Below are 25,506 nucleotides of genomic sequence, written 5' to 3' on the forward strand. Positions count from 1 at the left end.
ACAACAACAAAAAAAGCCACTAGCCTTTTGCAGTCAAATGCTCTACCATTGAGCTGTACCTACCGCCACTGGCCTTTTGGAAGAAAGACTGGTTACCATTTCATTTGTAACTCACCTGGAATTCAACCAGGCCCCAAACACTCACCAAAATCTCTAAATACACTTGTAAAGTTGACCTCAGAACTAGTTCCAGTTTGTAGAACAAAGTGCAAGCTTAATGACGTAGGAGCTTAACTCCTAATTTTGTTTCCTTTAATGTTACAATAAAGAACAAACAGAACAAACAGGCAAGAAAAAGGCCATTCATCATCATATCATAACAACTGCATACAATTGCATGACAAATTATTTCACTAATATGTGCCCTTAAGGCATCTGTAGACTATAAATGAGAAATCTGAATTCAATTAAAAAAATCACTGTTGCAATATTTCTGTATACACTTCCATTGAAAATCAACCTACCCTATTCTTGCTAATCAAGTGGTAGCATGCTCTGGTTAAAAACTGATATAATGAATAGCTATTTCTTAAAGGTCATACAGTTTGCATATATTTTTGGTAACACGTTGTAGAAAAAAAGGATTGTTGTAATCTGCAAAGAAAGCAAAAAAATAGCACAAACATTGTAATTAGACTCCTGGTAGAAAGTCAACAATAATACATAGATAGAGCCCAGCATTTAAAATCAGAAGTCTGGGTCAAAGACCAATTCATTGACATGTCTTAAATATCAATTCTCTCATTTGTAAAACAGAGATAAACTATGATCAAATGTAATAACATAAACAAAAAATTGAGAAAGCTTCAGCACCAGATAATCCTGCCTTCAAATCTGGCTTCATTCTTCACAAAGTGGATGACCTTGGGCAAAAATTATTTACAATTGGCCCTCCATACCTACGGCTTCTGCATCCATGGATTTAACCAAGCATGGATTGAAAATATTCACAAAGAAATTCCAGAAATTTTCAAAAAGCAAAATTTGTATTAGCTGCATACTGGCAACTATCTACATAGCATTTACGTTGTATTAGGTATTATAAGTTATCTGGAGAGGATTTAAAGTGTACAGGAAGATGTGTGTAGGTAACCTGAAAATACTATGCCATTTCATATAAGGGACTTGAGCATTCCTGGATTTTGGTATCTGCAGGGGGTCCTGGAACCAATCCCTGCGGAAGCCAAAGGATGACTTTATTATAAATCAAGTATGTTAAATAAATACTCTAATGACATGTCCATATTATAGAGTGATTGTAAGAATTAAGTTAGTGTATGAAAAGCACAGTAAGTACTAAATAAAAGGTAACACCAGTATTCCTCATCTGAGAAGTATTTATTCTCTTTTTCTTCGTGATACAAAATGCTTAAAATAAAAACACCTTTGCTCTAGAATTGTAAGGACAAAACAAGACCATATGTGTAGAGCGATTTTAGAAAACAGAAAGCAATGCCCATATTTAGATTTTTTTCATGGTTTGTAGTTTCAAATTAGCTCTGTGACCAGCGAGCACACAGACAAAAGTGCTACGTTGATCTGTCCTTAATTTAACTAATTGAATGTTTTAAAATATTTGCATGTGAAAAGCCCTGTATTAGTAAATGCAGAATACACTTGCTTGAATGTGCTCCCTAATTTCTATGGTCCGAGAATGGAAAATATTGCAAACCATATCAGTAAAGAAAGAATGTTGAAACCATCAAGTCATCAGCAGCTGCCGCCACCCTCCCAGTGAAGATAAGCCTGCAGCCCAGCCTCTGCAGCCACTCACAGCGGGGCACCCTGAGGGGACTCAGAATAAGAAAAGACAAGATACTGGCCCTAGATATCTAGCTAGGTACCTGTCAAAGGAATGAATTCAGTGAGCCCAAATGTTCGCTTCCTCCCATACATAGAAAAGCACTAAATTCTTTAACTTGAGATGCCTGGTTTTCTTTAGATAACAAGCAATCTTGTATTGTTCCAACTACCTGGTCTTCGTTGTAAAGCTCCTGTATATCCTAGCTTCTCCCCTATGTCTTTGGAGCAGTCCCTCAGAGCAATCTGAGAGGCTGCCATCCTGGCTCGAGTCCTCCCACCAAATAAAATATAACTCTCAACTTTGAGGCTGCGCATTTATTTCAATCAACAGATCACAGATTAAACTTTCCATAAAATTGACCTCAAAACACTCCTTTTACACAGCTGTGACCTTGTACCCTTGCTCATTTCCAGAAATATCTTCAAGGTTAAGAAATTTAAGTCTAAAGAGTCTAAAAGCGTTGATTTAAAAAAAAACTTTTTTACCTACATTATCTGCTTTTCTTCACTACCGTAACAATTAAGAGAGTTGAGAGTAGCTTATAATCTGCAATAACCAAACAGGTAAATGTTAACTATTTTTGATGATCTCAATGATGTAAATTTTGCCGCTGTATGAGTGAGCTGATTGAATCTACTTGGTGAATCTGAAGGACTATTTCTCATAGCTACAAAGCGTAACAGTCTTTCTTATTTATCTTGCATGATACTATTACTGAAATTACTGAAAGTACAGTTTTAGAGTCATAAGAATGTCCATTACCTTTTTCTGTAGCCTTGGAGGTGCCAAAATAATTTTAAATTTCCGAGAAGAATCTTATCCAACATTATCAGAGAAAAGGCTTCTATACGAGATATTTTTCTAGCTGATTTAAGCTTAATTTTAAGAGCTTATCTTTATCTAAAAAAAACAGCATTTATAGATGTCTCAAGTATAATACATATTCCTTATCTACTTGAATTTAGTGGATGAATAAAAAGTCTTATCTTAATGAGGTAGGGTATCATTAAAAGAATCGATTGTTACTACGAACAGCAAAAGAGCAAAGGCCTCAAGGGCGAGTCACCTCTTTGAAATATGTTGAAAATATTCATCTTTTTGCCTTTCCACAGAATGACCATTTTTGTGTGTTTTGATTTTTATAATTATTCTTTTTCATTCATAGTCAAACTATCTATCTAGGTGGTGAGATTCTAAAGAGCAAGACTGTCTCATTAATCAGCATAGACGTCCCCCGCCCTGCTCAAGGACATGTCTTTGATCTGTCTGCCACCAGCAGCTACCGAAGTTCTTCCCAATCCATCTTTCTTATTTACTATTTATAAGTGTGTGGGAGCTGGGAAATGGTCTCATAAAGTTTGCCAGAACTTTGCTCAAAACTAGACTGAGCTCTGAGATAGCGTCTGAGATATTTTTCTTAGCACATTGACTTCCTGACCTCAATACCGCCTTCCACATTCCTAGAAGCCTTCTGGATAGTTGAAGTTGCCACAGTAATGAATGCGCTTGTATTCTGGCAGTTTGGGTCACACGGGTTAGTTACAAACATATCTGGTCTGGATGATGGTTTAGATGTTATAGACACTTTCTAAATTAAATAATCCTGTACTGGCTGCCTGAGTTTTATACTATTATATTTGAAAACAGGTTTAGATAAAGCAATAAATAATCCAGATAGGACTAGGAATCTTTTATGCCAACAACGACGTTCCATATCTCCATATTTAATAAATACGTTCCAAGTATTTATTAAATACTTCCACAACTACTTAGTTTTGCAATGTTTTGAAATAGAACACAATGCTCCTTCTGAATTTTTAATACATATAACCAAAGGACAGGCTACACACAGAGCTTTTTATATAGTCTTACTACACCAGATAAGAGCTAATACCTTCATATTCAAGAATCCTTAGGAATTGATTGCCCGTTTCCTTATTGGACATAAGCTGTAACACAGCACATGCAAAGCTGACAGGTGTCATTGTTTCCTCACTGTTCAGACTAAGATCACATAGAGCATTATTGATTATGATCTGGATTTAGACCAACATTGCCTCTTGCAGTTCTCAAGGCTGAAACAACTAGAGTATTTCCTGCTTAGACAAAGTTTTACCAAATAACAATTTCATATTATACTAGAATATATACGTATATATATAATGGGATACACTATGCATACGTATTATATCTATATACATATCACTGCATATATATATAGTGTGTCTATGTATTTATGTAGTAATATATGTATATAACCTACTTTATAAGAAGCAACGTATTCTGTCAGATGCTACCCTTAAGTGCATTCTTACCCACTTGACTCTATTTTTCAAACATTCTTCTCTCATGATTTTTCTAAGCATTCATAGCTTCAGCAACCCCTGATGACTAAATGGGCACACAAATACATTTAAAGTATATTAGCATTTGTTTTCATGCCTGCTGAGAGGTTTAGTTCACAAATTCTAAAGGAAAAAAGCAGAGAATTCTGTAGTTATACCAAAAGCCGTTGCCACTTGCTAAGTAAAAGAGACTAAAGGTATCTGGGAAAGTTTAGGTAATAGCATGTGTGTTGGCTATCCTGGCTTTTTCTGGAAGGACAGTTCACATCCCTTCCAGAATTTCACTCTAATTCTGGTCCATATGAACTAAGAGACTGTGGTTTGGGTTACTTCCTGAATTATACACTTAGTTGAGCTTTACATTTTTCTCTATAAAATCAAGGGGCTATGATCACAATGTAATGAGTGCCATGGAGAGAGAAGACTATTAGGAAAACAAACTGAGAGGGAGAAAGCATTAGGAAGGACTAGGTATGACTACTTTATCTTAAATCTGTGTTTATAACATGCACCCCAATGTTCATAGCAGCACTATTTACAATAGCCAAGATGTGGAAACAACCTAAATGTCTATCAGCAGATGACTGGATAAAGAAGCTGTGGTATATTTATACAATGGAATGCTAACCAGCCATAAAAAAGAATAAAATAACACCATTTGCAGCAATATGGATGGACCTGGAGATTATCATTCTAAGTGAAGTAAGCCAGAAAGAGAAAGAAAAATACCATATGATAGCATGTAGAATTAAAAAAAATAAGACAAATGAACTTATTTACAAAACAGAAACAGACTCACAGCCGTAGAAAACAAACTTATGATTACCGAGGGGAAAGAGAGTTGGAAGGGATAAACTGGGAGTTCAAGATTTGCAGATACTAACTAGTATGTATAAAATAGATAAACCATAATTTCATACTGTATAGCACACGGAACTATATTCAATATCTTGCAGTAACTTATGGCTAAAAAGAATATGAAAATGATATATGTATGTTCCTATATGACTGAAGTATTGTGCTGTACACCAGAAATTGACACATTTTAAATTGACTATATTTCAATTAAAAAATGTAAGTATCATCTTCTATTTCCTAGTTTTAGATGGATCTTTGGAGTCATGTCTTCTCTTGTATCTTTTCCCAATAATAACTTCTTTTAGGATCTTTTTGCTTGTCTTCTCTTTGCTTCTGTCTCCATCTACCACCGTGGTACCCTGGATACTTGTTAAAAGTTTTTTTCAGTGTGGTCTATCTATCACCAGCACTCCTCTCTGATATCTGTCTGTCTATCTATCAGTCTACCTACCTACCTACCTGTCACTTATCTAATTATAGATAAAGATATATACAGCAGTGTGTTTATTTCAAAAACCCTCATTAAGCCAAATAAGGGCTTTTCTAGCGTTCTTATTTCTAAAATATTAGTTATATTAATGAATACTGGGAACTCTCTTCACATTCTGCCCACCTATCTTAAGCAATGAATTCCAAAACTGTTAATAATACTTTATTGGAAAAGAAATTAAATTGTTATTTAATACAGTTCACTAAGTCTCACAATTTCCTTCTATATCAGCTATCCAAATTTAAAAATAGTAGAATTTATTTTTATCTACTACTTGCCTTTAATGATAATGCTTATAAAAATGAGGTAGGTATGATGTCATTTTTCTATGATCCATTTATAAACTTGGAATTTGTTTCATACAGTGAAATAATAAATATTTTATACACATTTAAATATTTCTTTCTTAGTAACAGAAATAAATATTTGGGTAACAATTAGTCTAAGGCCATTAAGTACAAACCACATGGTTGGATAATTGGGTAAATACAAAAAATAAAGTAATAACTGATAAAATGTGTTCTTACTAAATATTAAACAAACTGCAATACCTCTAAAGGTTTAGTTAGCAATTATGTATATATCTCTAATTTTAAATATTTAGCATTCAAAAGATTTAAACATTTTGCAGTCTTTATTTAATCATAAATTTGACTTTTATAAGGAATAAAAGTAGAACATCTATTTCAAGAATCCTAATTCAGCATTCAAATTGAACACTCCTAGTCATTTATTTAGATTAAGCTGTATATATTGCTAACCAATGTTACCTATCCTCTATCTCCCAAATCTAAGAGATCTCCTCTATCTCCCAAATCTAAGAGATCTGGTCGTTTTTTTGCTTAGAGAACTCATCTAAACATTTCCTAAGACTCATGCATCTTGCCCTAAAAGGCTATGAATAAATATCCCCCCTTTTCCCCTCCTTTTTATGACAGGGGAGTGTTCCCATGGCTGGGTTTAGAAATCTTGGTCTGTTTTCTCTTCATAGTTGTCTGTATGTGTATTTCCAGTATTTTTAACTTCTAATGTAAGAGACAAAAATAAGGTCAATTTCATTCTTTTCATTTTTTTTAAGGAAAAAAAGCTAAAAAAAATTTAGGTTATTATTTTTATTCTGAAGTTTAAGAATCATTATATTACATATCTAGATGTGTTTCTCTTTTGTCTGAAATTTGGGGACTGTTTTAATTCTGCAAATTCAAGTCTTCAATTCATAGAAACATCATTTTTAGTTTAATTATTTCTGATTCTTCATTTGCTTCTTATGGAAAATGTTTTATTCATATCTTATGCATTAGTCCTCTAGGACACTTGCTTTTCTCTCATGAGTGCAACACTTTTCATTTTATTGTGTTTACAAAATGTTTCTTTCATTTGATTCTCCAGGCAACAAACTCAGATTTCAAGAATGGCAATTCCATTATTCAATTCATCTATTAATTTCCTAAAAGGAAATATTTTAAAAATAAAATAGTTTATATTTTGCAATTGAAGCCTCTTTTAATATTTCATATTCCTCTCAATTTTCTTTACATTCCATTTGTCTGTTCAAAGGATTAATCTTTCTTTCTGCTGTTGGTTCCCATAAAGTACCCTCATATGACTCTGTAAATTCTTGGAGTACAAATCCAAATTCCAGAATATTTTATTGGGAATAAGTCTATGAGGGAGCAAAGGCTTAACAGCAAGTTTGTCACTTGTTTATCACAAATCTTGAGGAAGACTTTAGTTACCAGGCATGTCCAGCTACAAAGTAGATCTTTCTTTGCCTTGGAGGTAGCAAAAATTCATAATGAGTTGAGGTCAAGGAGACCAGCAAGTCTACCCTCATCCAAGAAAAATACACACACACACACACACACACACACACACACACACACACACACACACACACACAGAGGCTGATACAACCTTCTCAATGATCTCTATCATGGACAACCTTCCATTTAAGAAATCTGGTGTTCTGTAGTTGATATTTGGTTCCCTCCTACTCAGGAGCAGTGAATAAAAGTTATGCCTAAGCTCTTGCCAGTGGGAGAACTCTCAGTACGGAGTCAGCAGCTTCAGATACACATACCTCAGCCAGCATCACTAGTTCAATAAATTACTCTACTCAAGATACAAAGATGATACTTGGAATAGAGTTGGAGGCATCAAATAACTTTTCAGGATCCCATATCCCCCAAATCTGCCAAGGCCTTATAATTCACTAATACTCACATCGTTAGTGATTTTTCTCTGCTGAGTTACAGGTGTATAAATTATGTAACTGAAATTTCCAATTGGATGTCTAGTAGCCATCTCAAGCATAAATGTCCAAAACTGACTGTTGTTTTAAATATTTACTTTTACACATTAATTTTTTGACTATCCCTCACCCCTTGGAATGTAAGCTCTACGAAAAGAAGGAACTTGATTTGTCTTATTGACCCTGTATCCCCATGCCTAGTATAGTAGCTGTACAACAAATGCCAGTTAAATGTAGAGACTAACATATGGTCATAAAACATAATGTAAGTAAGGTGCTCTCAGTTAGTGATAAATATTTAATCAAACATAAAATACCAACTTCACTATCTAGTTTCAAAAGATGGAAAAGCAAGTAATTGCGTCCAGGACACAAAAGTAGCTCATTAAATATTTGTTGAATGAATAAATACTGGAATCAACCTGGCAAAATACACAGTATTTGGTAGTGGGCACACAAAATCATTTGCCATCAAGGAACAAGAACTTTGAAAGAATTCATACCTCTTGTATAATTATTTCAAAGCATAGTATGTATTCTGCAATAGATATACTAGGAAATAATGAGGGGCGTATTTATACACAGAATACAAAGAATTATGTATAAAAATATTTGCTGCATTGTTACTTAGCAAAAAATAGATGTAAGTGTAAATTTACAACAATAGGAGAATGATTAAGTAAGCTGTGATATCTAAATATATGGGTTGGGTTGCAACATTTAGTCATTGAAAATGTTTTCCCAATCCCACCTGACAATTTATCTCACAGAATTTCCATAGAAGGGGAATATAAGGATATATATCATGTACAGTAGAGAAAGAGAGGAAGGAAAGGAGGGAAGAAGAGAAAGAGAGAAGCAGAGAGGGAGGGGAGAAGGGAAAGAAAGAGAAGAAGGAAGGAGGAAGGGAAGGAAGGAACAGAGGAAAGAAACAAAGAGAGTAACAAAAAGACAAGGAAAGAAGACAAGAAAATGAAAGAAGAATAGCTGTCACTAGAGGAAAAGATCAATAATGTGGACCATAAGATATTTTATAGCTCTTTGAAATTATAAATTAGTAGAGATGTATGAGAAAAGCAAGATAGAGTATGTATCACATGATCCCGTTGCATAAAGCAAAACCAAACAAAAACAGTTAAAAAATGAATAAAAATCCTTAAAACTGTGTACATAATCAGTATGGGCATACAAAGCATGAGAGTGAAACATACGGATAAATACATAAAGGTGGTTGACATGGGTCACCTTGTAGGACCGAGGCAGGAGCTGTTTACACAGGTAGAGCAATGAACAGAGGATAAGCAGAGTGCCAACCAAAACAGAAAAAGAAAAAGATAGACTCCTCACATAAGAAAGGAAATGTGGAAAATAAATTATTTAAAATAACTTTTAGTCCTGAGGGAAAATGTTAGGAAAAATAGCAATATAAAACTCTGAATGTACTGAATGATCCCAGTTTTATTTAAGCCTATTTAAATGAACAGTATATATATGGAATTTTGTTTTAGAAAACTTTTTTTATATAACTTGTATAAAGTGTCATTGAAACAAGATTAAAAGAATGAACTATAATGATGTTTTGATAGTAATATCATGGTGATGTCTATTTTCTAATACATAACATTTTTGCTTATATAACTATGCATTTTATAATGCAAATTAGAAATCTAGCAGGTTTTAAAAATTAGGTAAAAATATAAAATAAGATAAATTTAAGGGTACTCAAGGTAAACAATACTATGTAATGAAAAAAGGACTTCGGTGTCAGGGAATCTGAAATTCAAATCTTAGTTAGCAGTGTGAATGTGGGCAAATTTTTATTTCCTTAAGCCCCACTAGCCATTCTATACGATGGATGTAGTAATAATAGGATTGCATAAATCATTACAAAGGTCAAAGAGATAACATATGTGAATGTGTGTGAAGTATAAAGATACAGCTAGATATGTAAACACAAGTGGATCCAGAGATCTAGAAATGCAGTTATACATAGTCATTTATTCACTGGACAAATATTTATTGAGTTTCAACCTTGTTCCATGTACAGTAGTGAACAAATGAGATGCCTGCATTCACGGAATGCTCACATTCCCATGAGTAAGAAAGACAATAAGAAAATATCAAATCACATAGTAATAAATGATATGAAAAATAAAGCAAAGATGATAGAGTATGGTGGGTATTATTATTTTTGTCAGAGTAGAGTCTGGTTCTTTGGAAGTGGCATACAAACACAGATCTGAATGAAGTCAGGGAGAAAGTCATGTGCACATTTGCTGAAAAGCTTCTCAAGAGGGAACAGCAAGAGCAAAGTTTTCCTGCTGTAATCTAGGAACAGCAGAACAGTGTAGATAGAATGAAGTGAGCAAGGGTAGCAATAGTAGAAGATTTTGATGGAAGCAAGGACATGCTAAGACTTGTAGGGAATCAAAAATACATTTGATTTTCTTCTTAGTGCACTGGAAAATGATCAGGGGCTTTTGAGCAGGGGAGTCTGACATGACTGATTTATGTTCTAAATAGATTTGTGCTTATGAAGATGTTATTTAGTACTGTCTTATAAATTAATCCATGGATTTCTCTTTTAAAAATAACAACTCAAATCTAAACACTTTCAACTCACACAAGAACTATTACAAGATCTTTGTAGATTTTTCCCTTCTTCAGGTTCTCCTTGTTCTACAATTTGACAGCCAAGACCTCCTCAGATGTTCTATTTCTAATTTCCTGTTTGACAAACTTCAGTGGCGTCCCATTTCTTGCTACTTTATGTTATAAAATGTTAGGCAATAACTTTAATTTTTCCTTTAAAATGCTTAATCTGGTTGTGCTTTGATTCCCCAATTAAAACATTTTTGTCTGAATTATTTAAACAGGAGTTAAGCTGGTTACTTCTTCTAGGAATTTTTCAGTAGCCTGCTTTTGATTAAGGAAAATATTCTGACTTTGAAAATAGTGCATCAAAATAGCTTTATGATTCAAACTAACACTCTAGCTATATCCATTCTTATCCTCAAAGCTTCTCTGTATGTATGGCGTCCTGAGAGAAGAGGAAAGAGAGGAAAAGAAATGCCTGTCAACAGGGGCCTCCTCTGGGACCATCCTTCCAGCATTGTAGCTGTAGGCTCTTCCAGGTGGTGAAGAACAAAGCCATACTGGTTGTAATATGTTTTATATATTAGTGCTGGATGTGCACAAACTACCTGAATCAAAAGTTGGCTATAGACAAAAAGAGCATGCAAAGTAGAAGACTTTCCTTTGCTAAGAAATTAGTCAAATACAGCCTTGAAATGTTTTTTGTATTTATTTCAATTGTTAATTTCTGTTTTGCCTTGAATGGTATGATTCTTAGAAGTCAATAATTTAGCCTAGAACAAATGACATACTTCATATAGATTTTATTTTTATATGTCTTATTTTAAATACTGGCATTATAAAAAGTTTTACTTTATGTATATATATTTTATATTTTATATACTGGCAGTATAAAATTTTTTCATGATTAAAAAAATTTTGTTACTACCATAATGTATGAATCTCTGTAAACTCCTTATTTTAGGGATAAGACTGAAAGCTCAGAAGTAGATATTAATTGAAATTTTGAAGATAGAATTGTGAACGAAAATACTGCAATGTGAGTGAAAATACTGCAACCATATCAGTAAACAAAGAATGCTTAAACCAAGTCATCAGCGGCTGCCACCACCCCCCAGGGAGGACAGGCCTGCAGTCCAGCCTCTGCAGCCACTCATAATGGTGCACTCTGAGCGGACTCAGAATAAGAAAGGACAGGATACTGGCCCTAGACAGCTAGGTGTTTGTCAAAGGAATGAATTCAATGAGCCCAAATATTTGCTTCCTCCCATACATAGAAAAGCAGTAAATTCTTTAACTTGAGATGCCTAGTTTTCTTTAGATAACAAGTAATCTTTTATTGTTCCAACTACCTGGTCTTTGTTGTAAAGCTCCTATATATCCTAGCTCCTCCCCTACCTCTTGCGAGCAGTCCCTCAGAGTGATCTGAGAGGCTGTCATCCCGAATGGAATCCTCCCACCAAATAAAACATAACTCTTAACTTTTAGACTACGCATTTATTTCAGTCGACAGAATCAATGCACAATGAATGGATACAATAATTTTCCAAAATATTATAGTATATAACATTCATATCTTACTATATGTAGTAATGGCACTTTGCATAACTCCAAGAAGCACCATTCATATTATACCCTATATGAACAAGCGCCCTTGGAGTGTTATGTGACAGATCTGATATTAAATATCATGGTCTGATATCAAATATGATATTAACTAAAAAATAAATAATTAAATATGATATTAAATATGCATTACCTGATATTAAAATACAAATAAAGTTTAAAAATTATTTTTGTGAAGAAGGTAATTGATAAAAAGAGCAATGATCTTATAATATTTTATGTAGGTATTTAGTAATATGAAGATATACAGAAACTGAAAATTCACATTACTTACATTTTATTTTCCCTTCAGTAAAGCATTTATGTGATATTTGTTTAAATAACTTAATAATTTGCTCTAATTTTGAATTAAGACTCATTCAGTAATTGAAAACCATATTAATACTTCCTCATGCATGTCTTCCTTTGAACACTGTGCCAAAAGAAATCTCTTACAAATTCTTCAAAAAAAAGTTTATATAGATTCTGCCTGTTTTGTGAGTTTGGAAATCTCCCCTAGGTAGAATAGTAGAAGCCCGAAGAAGCAATGATACACATAGCTTCATGATTATAAGGGATCCAAAAACCATAGACATGTGATCAGCTTTTTTTTTTTAATAGCTCCTACTATCCCTGATTCTGACTCTTATCATTTTAATTGCTGTTCCTAGATAGGAATTACTAAGAAATCTTGTATTTGCTCTACTATTATTGTGGTGACATTGAAACATTTCATATTTACATCTGCAGATGAAAAAAATGAGACAGCCTAAATAACTCATCTTTTTGTGAAGATACATGGAGTGGTCAGGACAAGTTATGGAATTCAGAATTTCAATTCATCTATTCTTTTTCCTGGAATGTACACTGCCACTTCTTTTCTCATTTCTACACATATTTAATACTATATACAATACAAAGATATTCCTCAAAGGATAATAAAAATTGGAAAAAATTGGCAATGCTATTTTTATTGCCAAACTTCACTTGTAAATTTATGAAAGTAACAGTAAGCACATGACTAAGTGGATTTGTTAAATTTCTTCCAGGAGTTTTTAAATTCTTAGTATTTGGAGGATTTACACACTTGCATATTTCCTTAGTATATCTAGTTTACCTAGTGGATATACATACTGATAAGTATTAGACAGAGAGGGTCAGTTATCCACAATAAGTAGTTGAGATACACAAACCAAAAAGATGTGAATTATGATGTCAAAACAGTAAACATGGTGGTGGGGAGTAAATATGAAGTTTTGTTAAAATGCATTTGAACTTAAGATACCAGCAACTTAAAATAATCATATATATACATACATACATACATATACACACACACATACCTATACATACTTATATATATATAAGAGAGAGAGAGAGATTGAGAGATTGTTATATATAAACCTCATGGTAACCACAAAGCAAAGGTCTGTAATAAATACACACACAAAAAAAGAGAAAATAATTCAACCATAACACTAAAGATAGTCATCAGATCACAATGAAAGAGAGCAAAAGAAGAACAAAAAACTATAAAACAAACCAAAAACAATTAAGAAAATAGCAATAATTATATACCTATCAATAATTATTTTAAATGTAAATGGACTAAATAAGCCAATCAAAAGACAGAGTGGCTCAATGGATACAAAAACAGGACCCATATACATGCTGCCTACAAGAGACTCACTTCAGATCTAAAGACACACACAGCCTAAAAGGAGGGGATAGAAAAAGGTATTCCATGAAAAGGAAAATCAAAGAAAGCCAGAGTAGCGATGCTTATATTAAGTCAAAATAGACTTTAAAATAAAGACTGTTATAAGACATAAGGATACTACATAATGATCAAGGGATCAAGCAAAGAAGATGCTTCTATTTAAGACATGTAGGTATAGGAATGTAGATTCAATACAAAAATTTGATAAAATAAATATAAATTTGATATTTTTCCTAGGTTATTTCCTCAATGTCTTTAATATTGGGTTGTCACTTAAATGTTGTTGAGATACGAGGCAAGGGAGAGATATAGTTACATAATGGAACTGTTCAGCCTACTCACCATTCTTGCAAATATTCAATCTCAGTAAGATTGCACTGGATCATAACTTCTCATCAGTCAATAAGAAATATAGTGTTGCATTTTTTCTATCAAAATGATCCTGTAGTATAAGATACAACATAATGACTATGGTTAATGTTGCTGTATGGTAAATATCAAAGTTGTTAACAGTGTAGTTCCTAAGACTTATGAGAAGAAAACAAATTTTTTGTTTGTTTGTTTCTCTATGAGATGACTGAAATTAACTAAACTTATTATGGTAGTCAGTTTTACGATATATGTAAATCAAACCATCATGTTATACGCCTTAAACTTATACAGTGCTGTATGTCAATTACATCTTAATAAAATTAAAAAATAAAACTATTTAAATTAAAAAAATGCATACCCCTCCAAAAGTCATCAAGCAAAATCTTACTTCATTTTAGCAAACATAAAATTTCTGGTATTCCGAGAGAAAATTGAGGGGTTTTCCAAAGTTTTACTTAGGTTGTCTTTAGTATTAATAAATAGAGATGTATTGCATTTATACCCCAAAATCGTAAGTGCAGAAGGAAAGATAATACTGTGCTTTAGCAACAATATGAGTAAACTTCAGTTTATAAGGTAAATGTACTAAATATCCTTAAATAGGCAGTGTTTTTCTTTGTTTTGATTAGTTCAAATTTAACTTGTAACTAAGATAATTATCATAGAGTTTATAAAGGACTGAGCAATAAGAGACATAGACTACTATATATAGAGAAAGAGAGACTCAGTATCACAGAAATATTCATTCTCTTCATATCATTCAATGCATAAAGAGGGAGATGGTCTTCCTTTTCTGTTAGACTTTTCATTAACAGTTAGTTCTGTTTTTTCATTATTGGCTATATGTCAGAATAAAGAAAGTAGTTACTCCACATGATGCTTTACAAGAGAGAGGGAGAAAGCAAGGAAGAACACTAAAATTCCCCATTCACACACACACACACACACACACACACTCACACACACACACACACACACACACACACACACACACACACACAGAGCACACTTTTCCTCATTTACTTTCAGCTTGTATATGAAACATTTAAGAGATGTTCAAAACACCTAAGGAAAAAGTAAGCCATGCTTTGCCTTCTTCCTGATCACATGTACACATTTCCATTCTGTTACAACATGCCACAGTGCATCCTACTTTCAACTACTGTTGCCTGGTTTAAAAGGACTTCATCTATGAAATAGGATACTGTGCATTTAGTTGGTGGAGAGCCAAGTGTTATGTTAGAAACAATAAAAGGAAAGTGAAGGAAACCCATTATTTGCCTGGAGGATAAGCCTGCTTCTCTGTCTCCTGTGAATTAATCCAGAGATACCTTTGGCTTCCTGGATAAAGGGTATCAGGTAAAATATTTGTAACATCAGATCACAATTTTCAATGCTTACTTTTAAAAAGTGAATTAAATGGACTTAATTTGTCCCCAACCAAGCAATTCTTAGGTTGAAATCAACCCAGATCATTTTCTAGTTGAAAACTGGTTGCATTCATTCATTTTTTTTTTTTTTCATTCAGCCATTATATTAAGTACCTGACACTGTTCTCTGTAGTGGAAGATTGCAGTGAATTAAAGTAAAAAAAGTGTGTATGTTTTCAAGGTTTACATTCTACAGAGTGGAGACAGACAACAAAAACAACAAAAGAGTAGCATAAATGGCATGTTAATTGGGGATGAACACGGGGAAGGAAGACAAAGCAGTGAGTGGTGAACGTCAAGACTGAGGTGAGGGTATTACAGAGAGAGGGCTGGAGAAAAATCCCTGTTTAAGGTGATTATCATCATGGAAGGAGAAGGAAGGAAGGAAGCTTGGGGTGCTGGGTCAAGAGCGGTTTATGATTAAACCTGTGTTTTGAGAGGATTATTCTGGCTGCTTCACTGAGCTAAGACCACAGAAGAGGGGACAAACAGGAAAGGGTTGAAGTAGGGAGACCACTTAGGAGGCTGTTGCACATGGCTGAGGTCAAGGTGGAGATGTGTACATGGTATGAGATCATCAGATTTGAGTTATGTTTCAAAGTTCCCAGTGAGTGTGGGTGAGACAGAAGGAGGGGGTGAAGTTTTGGGGATTATGCAACACACAGGTGTGAATTACCAGCAACGGAAATGGAAAAGACAGGGAGGGGCAGACTGCAAGGGAAAAAGTTAAGTTTTAAATGTGTGTATTGCGAAATGCCTATTAGATGTTCAAGTAGAAAAGCAGATTAGGCAACTTGATATGTGAGTCTGGATTTCAGGAAAGAGGCCCAGAACAGAGATGTAAATTTAGGCAGAAAGAGCTGATAGATGGTATTTAAAACACTTCAACAGTGTCCTTTTATGTACAAGTGAATATAAGTGGCAGATGATCAAAGGTCAAATTTTTAAAATTCAGAATGTTATAGTCAGCTCTAAGGATACCTGCTGATTTCACTCTTTATAGGATTATGCCCACAATTTGCCATTGTTATAAAATGTGATTAGCATAGAACTGTCATTTTTTGGTATGACTCCTTTAGTCATGGTGCCAAAATCTGAACCAGGTGGGCTTACACTAATTAGAAATAATACAACATTTTGGCAGGTTTTTGTGTGTGTGTGTGTGTGGTTGTTAATAGGTTCTAAGTATCAAAAGTTTGCAATAAAATAAGAACATGACTTTATCCCTTAACACAATACATTCATCTTAGCAGTAATTTTTATAAAGCTATTAACATATGTGTATGAATAGCTCATTGATTGCTGTATTTTCTCCTTGGTCAATATTGAATTTTTAATATTGATTATACTGGCTGAAAGGCTGACTAAAGATAAAAGAGCAAGATATTTTGAGACATGCAAAAGGTTGTAAGAGTAAGAACACTGGGTGCATAGGAAATGCTGAACAATGACTGACTGATTAATTTCTAATGAAATGTAAAATAATAATCAAATCAAACAACATTCAGGTCATATTATGACAAAAATGCAGGTGAATTAAAATGTATTTAATAAAGCTATAAAATGCACACTGATCAGAATTGTAACTAGATATACTGAATACACTGGTTGAATAATATACAAAAACATATAAGCTAATATGGGAGATTCCTAACACATTAGGTGGAATTGTGAATGTCCAATATAAAGTTTTGAATTGATCAACAAGTGTTCTAATACATAGGTAATGTAGATGTGAAGAGTGAAGGGAGTTTTAATAGAGGTAATGGTCTATTCAGGTGTGATACTTAATATGCCATATATTTCAGTGCATTTAAAAGTTAGATGATCAATTATTTGCCTCTTTTGTAGCTTAGAAATAAAATATCTCTTAATAAACATTCCTACTGAATATTAAACATAACGCACTATTTCCAGTAATATTAAACACTGTTTTGTATAATTTATTTATCTCTTCACAAAGCCATATTGACTCATACTGGCAAAATCATGCAAATTCCAAATAATATTTAAAAAATTGCAAAATCAGTAAACTGAAATGAAATTTCTATTTGTTGACACTAGATGGTGGTAGAACGCTTTAGAAAGAGTTGAACACAGCTTAAATCAAGGATCTCCAAGGATCAGTAAAAAAAGAAATGGAAACAAGATGCCAAGCAAGTAAATACCCATTAATTTTATATTCAATAACAGATTTTGGGAGGCAATTCTTGCTGCATTGGGTTATTAGCATCGGGCAAGAATAACTCCTTGGGTTTTAAATAAATTACAACACAGATCATAGATCTTGAACCTTAAACCCATTTTTTCTCTTCCCACCAGAGTCATTTACCAGAACATTTTATCAAAGTCTTACTATAAACACAAGATGAAGAAACCTCTGATAATGATAAATTTATAATGTGTTGTGACATCATATTCACAAAAGAAAGATTAATCAGGGAAAGCTACATATTCACAATATAGAAAAAAAATAGAAAAACCTTTATCCTGTGACTAGAGCATAACTTTCTGACACAGTACATCATATAAAATAAAAATGATCACTGAATTGGTCTTAAGTATCTGGCCACATGCAAACATATATGGGAAATAATAGCCGTCATTTTTTTAAGTGAGTGAGTCAAAGATTTCAGTCAACTTTTTGAATTGTAGGTATCTCTGAAAATCTCTTACAACTTCCTTATTATAAACCCATAGAGATTAAATGACTAGTCCAATATTGCCGGAATGAGACGTCTGGTCAAGTGTTCTTTCAAATATGCCATTGCTGACATATTTCCAATTCATTTGTCCTCATGTTATGAGTTATCTTTTGATAGCCAGCCATTTTATTTGTCCAGGGAAATTAACAGCATGGCCAACATCTGGATATGTGCACTGCAATTCATATTAGAACAATCTAAGTATGCATCCAACACACATGCTGTAACCGTCTCCAAGGTACTGCTGTTGTTCTCTGCTCCACATCTGCATAAGTCTGAGACATACCACTCACACTTTCCGAAGTGCATAGCAGTGTAGGGTACTTGACTTATTGCTCACAGGCGACTCTATCTTAAATAAAAGTATATATAGTCACAGTGAGTGGGACAATACTGTGGTCAGCAAAGGAAATCCAAGATTGAGGAGCTAAATTAATGCAACCAAAGCATAACTAGGAATGTATACTTGGTATATCAGATACATTCACTACAAAGTCAGGAAGAAATTTTTCAAAAGGGGCATGCTATATTTATTGTCACTGTTACTGAGACAGAATGGAAGGGGGCAGGGCACAGCCATTCAAGGACTGCTACAGCAATTAACATCAAAATGGTGGAAGATTCAACCCCCAGCAGGCCTTGAGGCTCAGGATGATGAGAGATTTAACTTCTAGCAGATCTTGAGCTTCATTATACGTCCATTGTAATATATTAACATGGTGAATAACACGCCCACAGGCAGTCCCAAGGCTAGCCACAAAAGGTCAAAGAGTGTGAAATGGCCAACTTCTGGGAATCCCAGCCCCTTCCTCAGGCTACTTAGACTGGGCCTTCCACTTATTAGCATATGAAGCCACCAAGCCCATAAAAACCAGCAACACAGCGCCTTTCCCGCCACCCCTCTCTCTCCGTCTTTGGAGATGGCCCATTTCTGTCTATGGAATGTGTACCTACTTATAATCTGAGCACCCAACTCCCACACCTCGTGGCCTTTCTCTTGCCTTTCAATGTATCTCTCTGAATACATCTACCTTCACTCAACTGTGGCTCGCTCTTGAATTCTTTCCTGTGCAAAGCCAAGGACCCATGCTTGGCGGGGCACATCCCAGGGGCTCAACCAAACCCTGGTACACAGCCCTTGTCATGCCCCACATCTGTTTTCCTGCATCATTACTACTATTGTACACTGATAGTGTCACATAGACTTTCCTGTAATTGTTGCTTCTATGTGTAGAATAGGCCATTTTCCAAAGTGCAATCCCTGAGTCATTGGAGCTAAAAAGTCTCCAATAACAAGAGTTGATGCCAAAGGTATGAAAACTTTGTATACAATAACCCAAGATGTCCCTAATATACAATATTTTGACTCACAATTTGTATTAGCAATTAAAGGATACCTTTAAGAAACTTGTTCAATTTTTTTTTTCAGCCTAGTATACAATTTATTTTAACCCTCAAACTTGTTTTCATAGAATACATTTCTGGAAATAGTGTTCTCAATTTTTATTTCAATATTCAATGCTACGTTCTCCTCAATCTAAATCATAGCATCTCCACATCCTCAGCACTAATTTGTGAATACTTAACTTCTTAAATATTTAACTTTTGAGTATGTTAGTTTTATTTTTGTCTCTATCAATATGTTCTTGGTGTCTCATTTTCTTTATCATTTCTTTGTTATCTTAAGACATAAATTACAAGTGCATACATGAAAACAAATTCTGAGTCATGACCATAGTCTATATCTCAAATGATTTTGATGTTATGTAATTAAACACAGCAGAGAAATCCTAACACAAGCACATTGTGAACGAAAAACACTGCAAACCATATCAGTAAACAAAGAATGTTAAAACCATCAAGTCATCAGCCGCTGGCCGCCCCCCTCCAATGAGGACAAGCCTGCAGCCCAGCCTCTGCAGCCACTCACAGTGGTGCACCCTGAGGGGACTCAGAATAAGAAAGGACAGGGTACTGGCCCTAGTTAGCTAGGTGCTTGTCAAAGGAATGAATTCAATGAGCCCAAATGTTTGCTTCCTCCCATACATAGAAGAGCACTAAATTCTTTAACTTGAAATGCCTGGTTTTCTTTAGATAACAAGTAATCTTTTATTGTTCCAACTACCTGGTCTTTGTTGTAAAGCTCCTATATATCCTAGCCCCTCCCCTACCTCTTAGGTGCAGTCCCTCAGAGAGATCTGAGAGGCTGTCATTCCGGATGGAGTCCTCCCGCCAAATAAAACATAACTCTCAACTTTTAGGCTGCACATTTATTTCAGTCGACAACATAAATAGGTGAAATTGCCTAAGTTCAGGAAATATCCAGCCCTCAAAAAGTCAGCCCTCTCACAAGCACAGCATAAAACAACCTCTTCTTTAGTAATAAATTTTCTAATACACTAATCTTCGTTCTGCCAATAAATCTCACTCAACACATAGTAATAAAATATCCATGCCACCACTTCATATGATTTAGACAACAAAACAGGAGGGTTACGAATTACAATCTGAAATCAATTCTCACAGGAAATTGATCACGGACATATTATTTATATCATACCTGCTTTCAGAAACTAGTTTAGGCAAACTGCAGTGAAGTTCACATATTCAAGGCAATTGTTAAAGCACCATGAAGATAAAGGAAAAAAGTTAATTACCTAAACATAACAAAGCTAAGTAATTGCTCATTTAATTAAGCACCTTTTTTGAAATAAATTTTTTTGAGAAACAAAAGAAATTTATTTATTTCTTAAGTGGAGTTGGGGTTTAAAAGGAATTTACAGTTCAGGCCTTCATTTGCTGGGTCTAGGTCATCTTAATGGGCAATACATTCAGCAATGTTCTTCTAGCAAGTCCGAACATACTCCTTGGCCTATAGAAAATTTCATTCAAAGTATTTACGAAACATTTCCAAAAGTATTTTGAATCACTGAGAATTAAATTCCGTCATCATCTCCGTAGGGTTTTATGTGAATGTTATTTTAAGACTTTCAACAGTCACAGGAATTTTTTTATTCTCAACCCAGTGTTCCTTTGGCATTTTAAGTCTCTTAAAAATCTTTTATGGATCTTACTTCTTTGTTCTCACTTAGCTCTAAGTGCCACTAGCCACACCCAAAGTACTTTTTTAGACATGGGTTTCAAGTCTGATTTATATTGTTGCCTTTTTGCCCCCTGGCTTTCCTTCAGCTAAATCTGGGCCCCTGGGGCATACCTGGAGCAAATGGATTGCTTTTGGGAGGGTAACATTCTTCCTCTCATGTTTACATCCAGATCAAGTCAAGCACTTCAACTGAGGAATCTCAAGGGAACTTTCTTGTTTTTAATCTATTATATTTGGGTGGAGAAAGTAAGTTGGCTGTTAAAACTCTGAAAAGCTTAAAATTTATAAACTTTCTCTAACCCTTTTTATTTATGTTCACAAACTGACCGAATATTTCCTGATCTCATCTTTCTTATAACACACTGTCAAAAGAAGCCTCCAGGAGCCAATGAGTAGGACACAGGCTAAATTAGTCTATATTCTGTGTTCCAAATTATTGCAGGTGACAGTTTCACTCAGGGTTTTGTGGCTGCATAACTTGGATCACCACGTTTCCAGTCACTGAGATGTTTCTTCACCACAGACCACCCACCATCCATCTGTAGCACCCACTTAAATTTTCCCTTTTCTGATTGGTAAATACATAATCTTCAAGTCCTATAGGTACAACATAATAAAAGTTATTTCTTAGTCAAATAATATTCCAATAGGGATATCCAAATAATATTCCTAGTAGGGTCAGAAGAAGCTATTTTCCTTGGAATTATCCATAAACATTACCTCTATCTCTGTAATATCTCTGCCAGTAAAGTTCTTCACTGGCTTTTTAGTGTCTGCACAGCAAAGTAGCTGAGAGAGAGAAAGGGGGAGAGGGAGGGAGAGAAAGAAAGAGGGAGGGAGGGGAAGATGAAGAATGAAGGGGGGCACTTGGGCCCTTAACTGCTCAACCTATGGGCATCACATGTCACTTTCATCTATATTTCATTGGTAAAAAATAACCATAGGTCCCTACTAGATGCAAAGTTCCTATAAAATATCATCTGACTACATGTTGTGGGAAGAGAAGAGAATCAAATATTGTGAATACCAGCCAGCTCTGTCTCACATTGCCAACATTTTTTTTTTTTTCACATCGCCAACATATTGAGGTAACCTCCATGTGTTACAGATTGAATTGTGTCCTCTCAAAAAAATACATAGAAGTCCCAACTCCTAGTACCACAGAATGTGACCTTATTTGGAAATAAGGTTGTTTGTAGAGGTAACTGGCTAAGGTAAGCTAAGGACATACTGGAGAAAGATGGACCCTTTACCCAGTGACTGGTGTCCTTACAACAAGAGGGAAATTTGGATACAGATACACACAGAGAGGAGAATGCCATGGGAAGAAAGAGACAAACTGGAAGACTTCCATGTAAAAAGAGAGGCAGAGATTGGAGAGATATGCCACAAGCCAAGGAACAACAAGGACTGTTGTCTGTCACGAGAAGCTAGCAGAGAGATACGGAACAGATTCTCCCCTCAGAGCCCCCAGAATAAATAAATCCTGCTGACACCTTGATTTCAAGTGTCTAACCCTTAGAGCTCTAACTTCTGTATTTAAGTCATCCCAGACTGTGATACTTTGTCACAGAATAAAAAAGACACATTTAAAATATTGAGATATGATTTGCCACTGATAGCACTGGCAAAAACCTAAAAGTTTATCAATATACTCTGATGATGAAGCTGGTGAAGATGAAAGATGACACAAACAAGCTAAGTTACTGGAAAGCAATTTGGTAATATTTCTAAAATGATAAATTGACCCTTTGACCAGAAAAAATAATCACTCTTAAGAATCTGTCCTCAAAAATAAATTGGCACAAATACAAAAATGCACAGCACCAGATTATGCATTGCTGCAACATTTAAATAGCAAAAACCCAAACCAAAACGAACAGCAAACAAATAAATCCCAAACGATTTTCAATGAGACATGCTGTCTGAATAAAGATTCACACAAGACAGAACTATGCAGAACAGAAAATCTCTCTATATACACTTACGTAAGAATAATCAGGATATGTAGCAAGTGTGAAACAAGATGTAAAACACTGCAAATGGTATTCTGTCCTTATCTAAAGATGATCATAGATTGTGGAATACAAATAAAGATTCATTTGCATAATATATGTTTTTCAACATGAAGGATACAGAAAATTAATAGAAATGTGTTCTAAGACTAAACAGCATGCTACTAAAAATCCAATGGATCTATGATGAAATCAAAGAGGAAATCAGAAAATATCTTGAGACAAATAAAATTGGAAACATAATTTTCCAAAAATATATGGGATGCAGCAAAAGCAGTTACAGAACAGATATTCATAGAGGTACAGGCTTTCCTCAAGAAATGAGAAAAATCTCAAATAAACAAGTGAAGCTACCACCTAAAAGCATTAGAAAAAGAAAAAGAAAAAAAAAAAAAAAAAAAAAAAAGCCCAAAGTCAGCAGAAGGAAGAAAATAACAAAGATCAGAGAGAGGGGGGAAAAAAAAGATCAATGAAACAAAGGGGTGATATTTGGAAAGATCAACAAAATTGATAAACCTTTAGCTAGGCTTACAAAAAAGAAAAGAGAGAGGATGCAAATAACAAAGTAAGAAATGAAAGAGGAGAAATAACAACTTATATCCCAGAGATACCAAAAATTATGAGAATACTATAGTTATTTGCCAAAAAAATAGGACTACCTAGAAGAAATGAACAAATTTCTAGAAATATACAGCCTGACAAGACTGAGTCAAAAGAAACAAACAATTTGAACAGACTGAATACTAGATGTGAAACTGAATTTGTAATTAAAAAACTCCCTGTAAACAAAATCCAGGGAGAAAAAAAAATGGCTTCACCTGGGAATTCTACCAAACATACAAAGAAAAAATAATACCTATGCTTCTCAAATTATTCCATAAAATTGAAGGGAAGAGAACACTCCCAAGTTCATTCTACAGGGCCACTATTACCCTGATACCCAAACCAGACAAAGATGATACAAAAAAAAGAAATTACACACCAATATCTTTGATGAATATAGGTGTCAAAATCTTCAACAAAATATTAGCAAACTGAATCCAACAGTACATTAGAAGGATCATACACCATAATCAAGTTGGATTTCACAAGGATGCTTCAACATTCGCAAATTAATCAATGTGATATGCCATGTTAACAAAAGGAAGAATAAAAATCACACGATCATCTCAATCGACACAGAAAAAGCTTTTGACAAAATTTGAAATCCTTTCATGATAAAAACTCTCACAAAAGTGGGTAAAGAGGGAACATATCTCAAGAAAATAAAGACCATTTATGACAAACCTATAGCCAACCTAATACTCAACAGTGAAAAACTGAAAGCCTTTATGCTAAATTCAGGAATAAGACAAGATGTCCACTCTTTCCACTTCTGTTTAACATATATTGGAAGTGCTAGCTGCAGCAATCAGACAAAAAGAAAAGAAAAGGAAAGAAAGAGTATCAAAATTAGAAGGGAAGACATAAACCTGTGACTATTTGCAGATGACTTGATACTTTATATAGAGAAACTTGAAGTCTCCACCCACCTCTAAAACTATTAGATTTAATAAATAAATTCATCAAGGTTGCAGCATAAAAGATTAATATATAGAAATCTGTTTTGTTTATATACACTAATAATGAAATATCAGAAAGAGAAAGCTAAAATAATCCCATTTAAAATTGCATCAAAAAGAATAAAATAACTAGAAATAAAATTAACCAAGGAGGTGAAAGGCCTATACTCTGAATACTATAAAACACTGATTAAGAAACTGAGGATGATACAAAGAAATGGAAAGATATCCTGTGCTCTTGGATTGGAAGAATTAGTGTTTTTTAAATGGCCATACTTCCCAAAGCAATCTACAGCTGTAATGCAATCCTTTTCAAAGTATCCATGACATTTTTCACAGAACTAGGAAAAATAATTTTAAAATTCAAACAGAACTACAAAAGACTCAAAATTGCCAAAGCAGTCTTGAGAAGAAAGAACAAAGCTAGAGATAAAACCCTCCCAGGCTTCAGACTTTACTATAAAGTTACAATAATCAAAACAGAATGATATTGGCACTAAACAGAGAGATCAATGGAACAGAATAGAAAGCCCAGAAATAAACCCACACACATATGGTCAATTAATCTATGACAAAGCAGGTAAGAATATACAATGAAGGAATAACAGTATCTTCAACAAGTGGTTTTGGGAAAGCCGGACAGCACATGTA

The 25,506-nt window shown here is 34.3% G+C and overlaps 2 long non-coding RNA genes across 2 annotated transcripts in view; one reads left to right on the forward strand and one right to left on the reverse strand.

Annotated features, from left to right (window-relative positions):
- LOC116665006 overlaps positions 1 to 14,111 on the reverse strand; it is a 62,453-nt gene extending 48,342 nt beyond the window's left edge. Inside the window, exon 1 of the long non-coding RNA XR_004321583.1 lies at positions 14,011 to 14,111. This is a non-coding gene — a long non-coding RNA (uncharacterized LOC116665006). The remainder of the gene's footprint in view (positions 1 to 14,010) is intronic.
- LOC116665005 lies at positions 576 to 23,699 on the forward strand. The gene is made up of 3 exons (XR_004321582.1): positions 576 to 586; positions 13,833 to 13,840; positions 23,442 to 23,699. It is a non-coding gene; the product is annotated as an uncharacterized LOC116665005 (long non-coding RNA).
- Positions 23,700 to 25,506: the final 1,807 nt, after the last annotated feature.

Source organism: Camelus ferus, chromosome 7, assembly GCF_009834535.1.
Source record: "Camelus ferus isolate YT-003-E chromosome 7, BCGSAC_Cfer_1.0, whole genome shotgun sequence".
NCBI classification, from domain to species: domain Eukaryota; kingdom Metazoa; phylum Chordata; class Mammalia; order Artiodactyla; family Camelidae; genus Camelus; species Camelus ferus.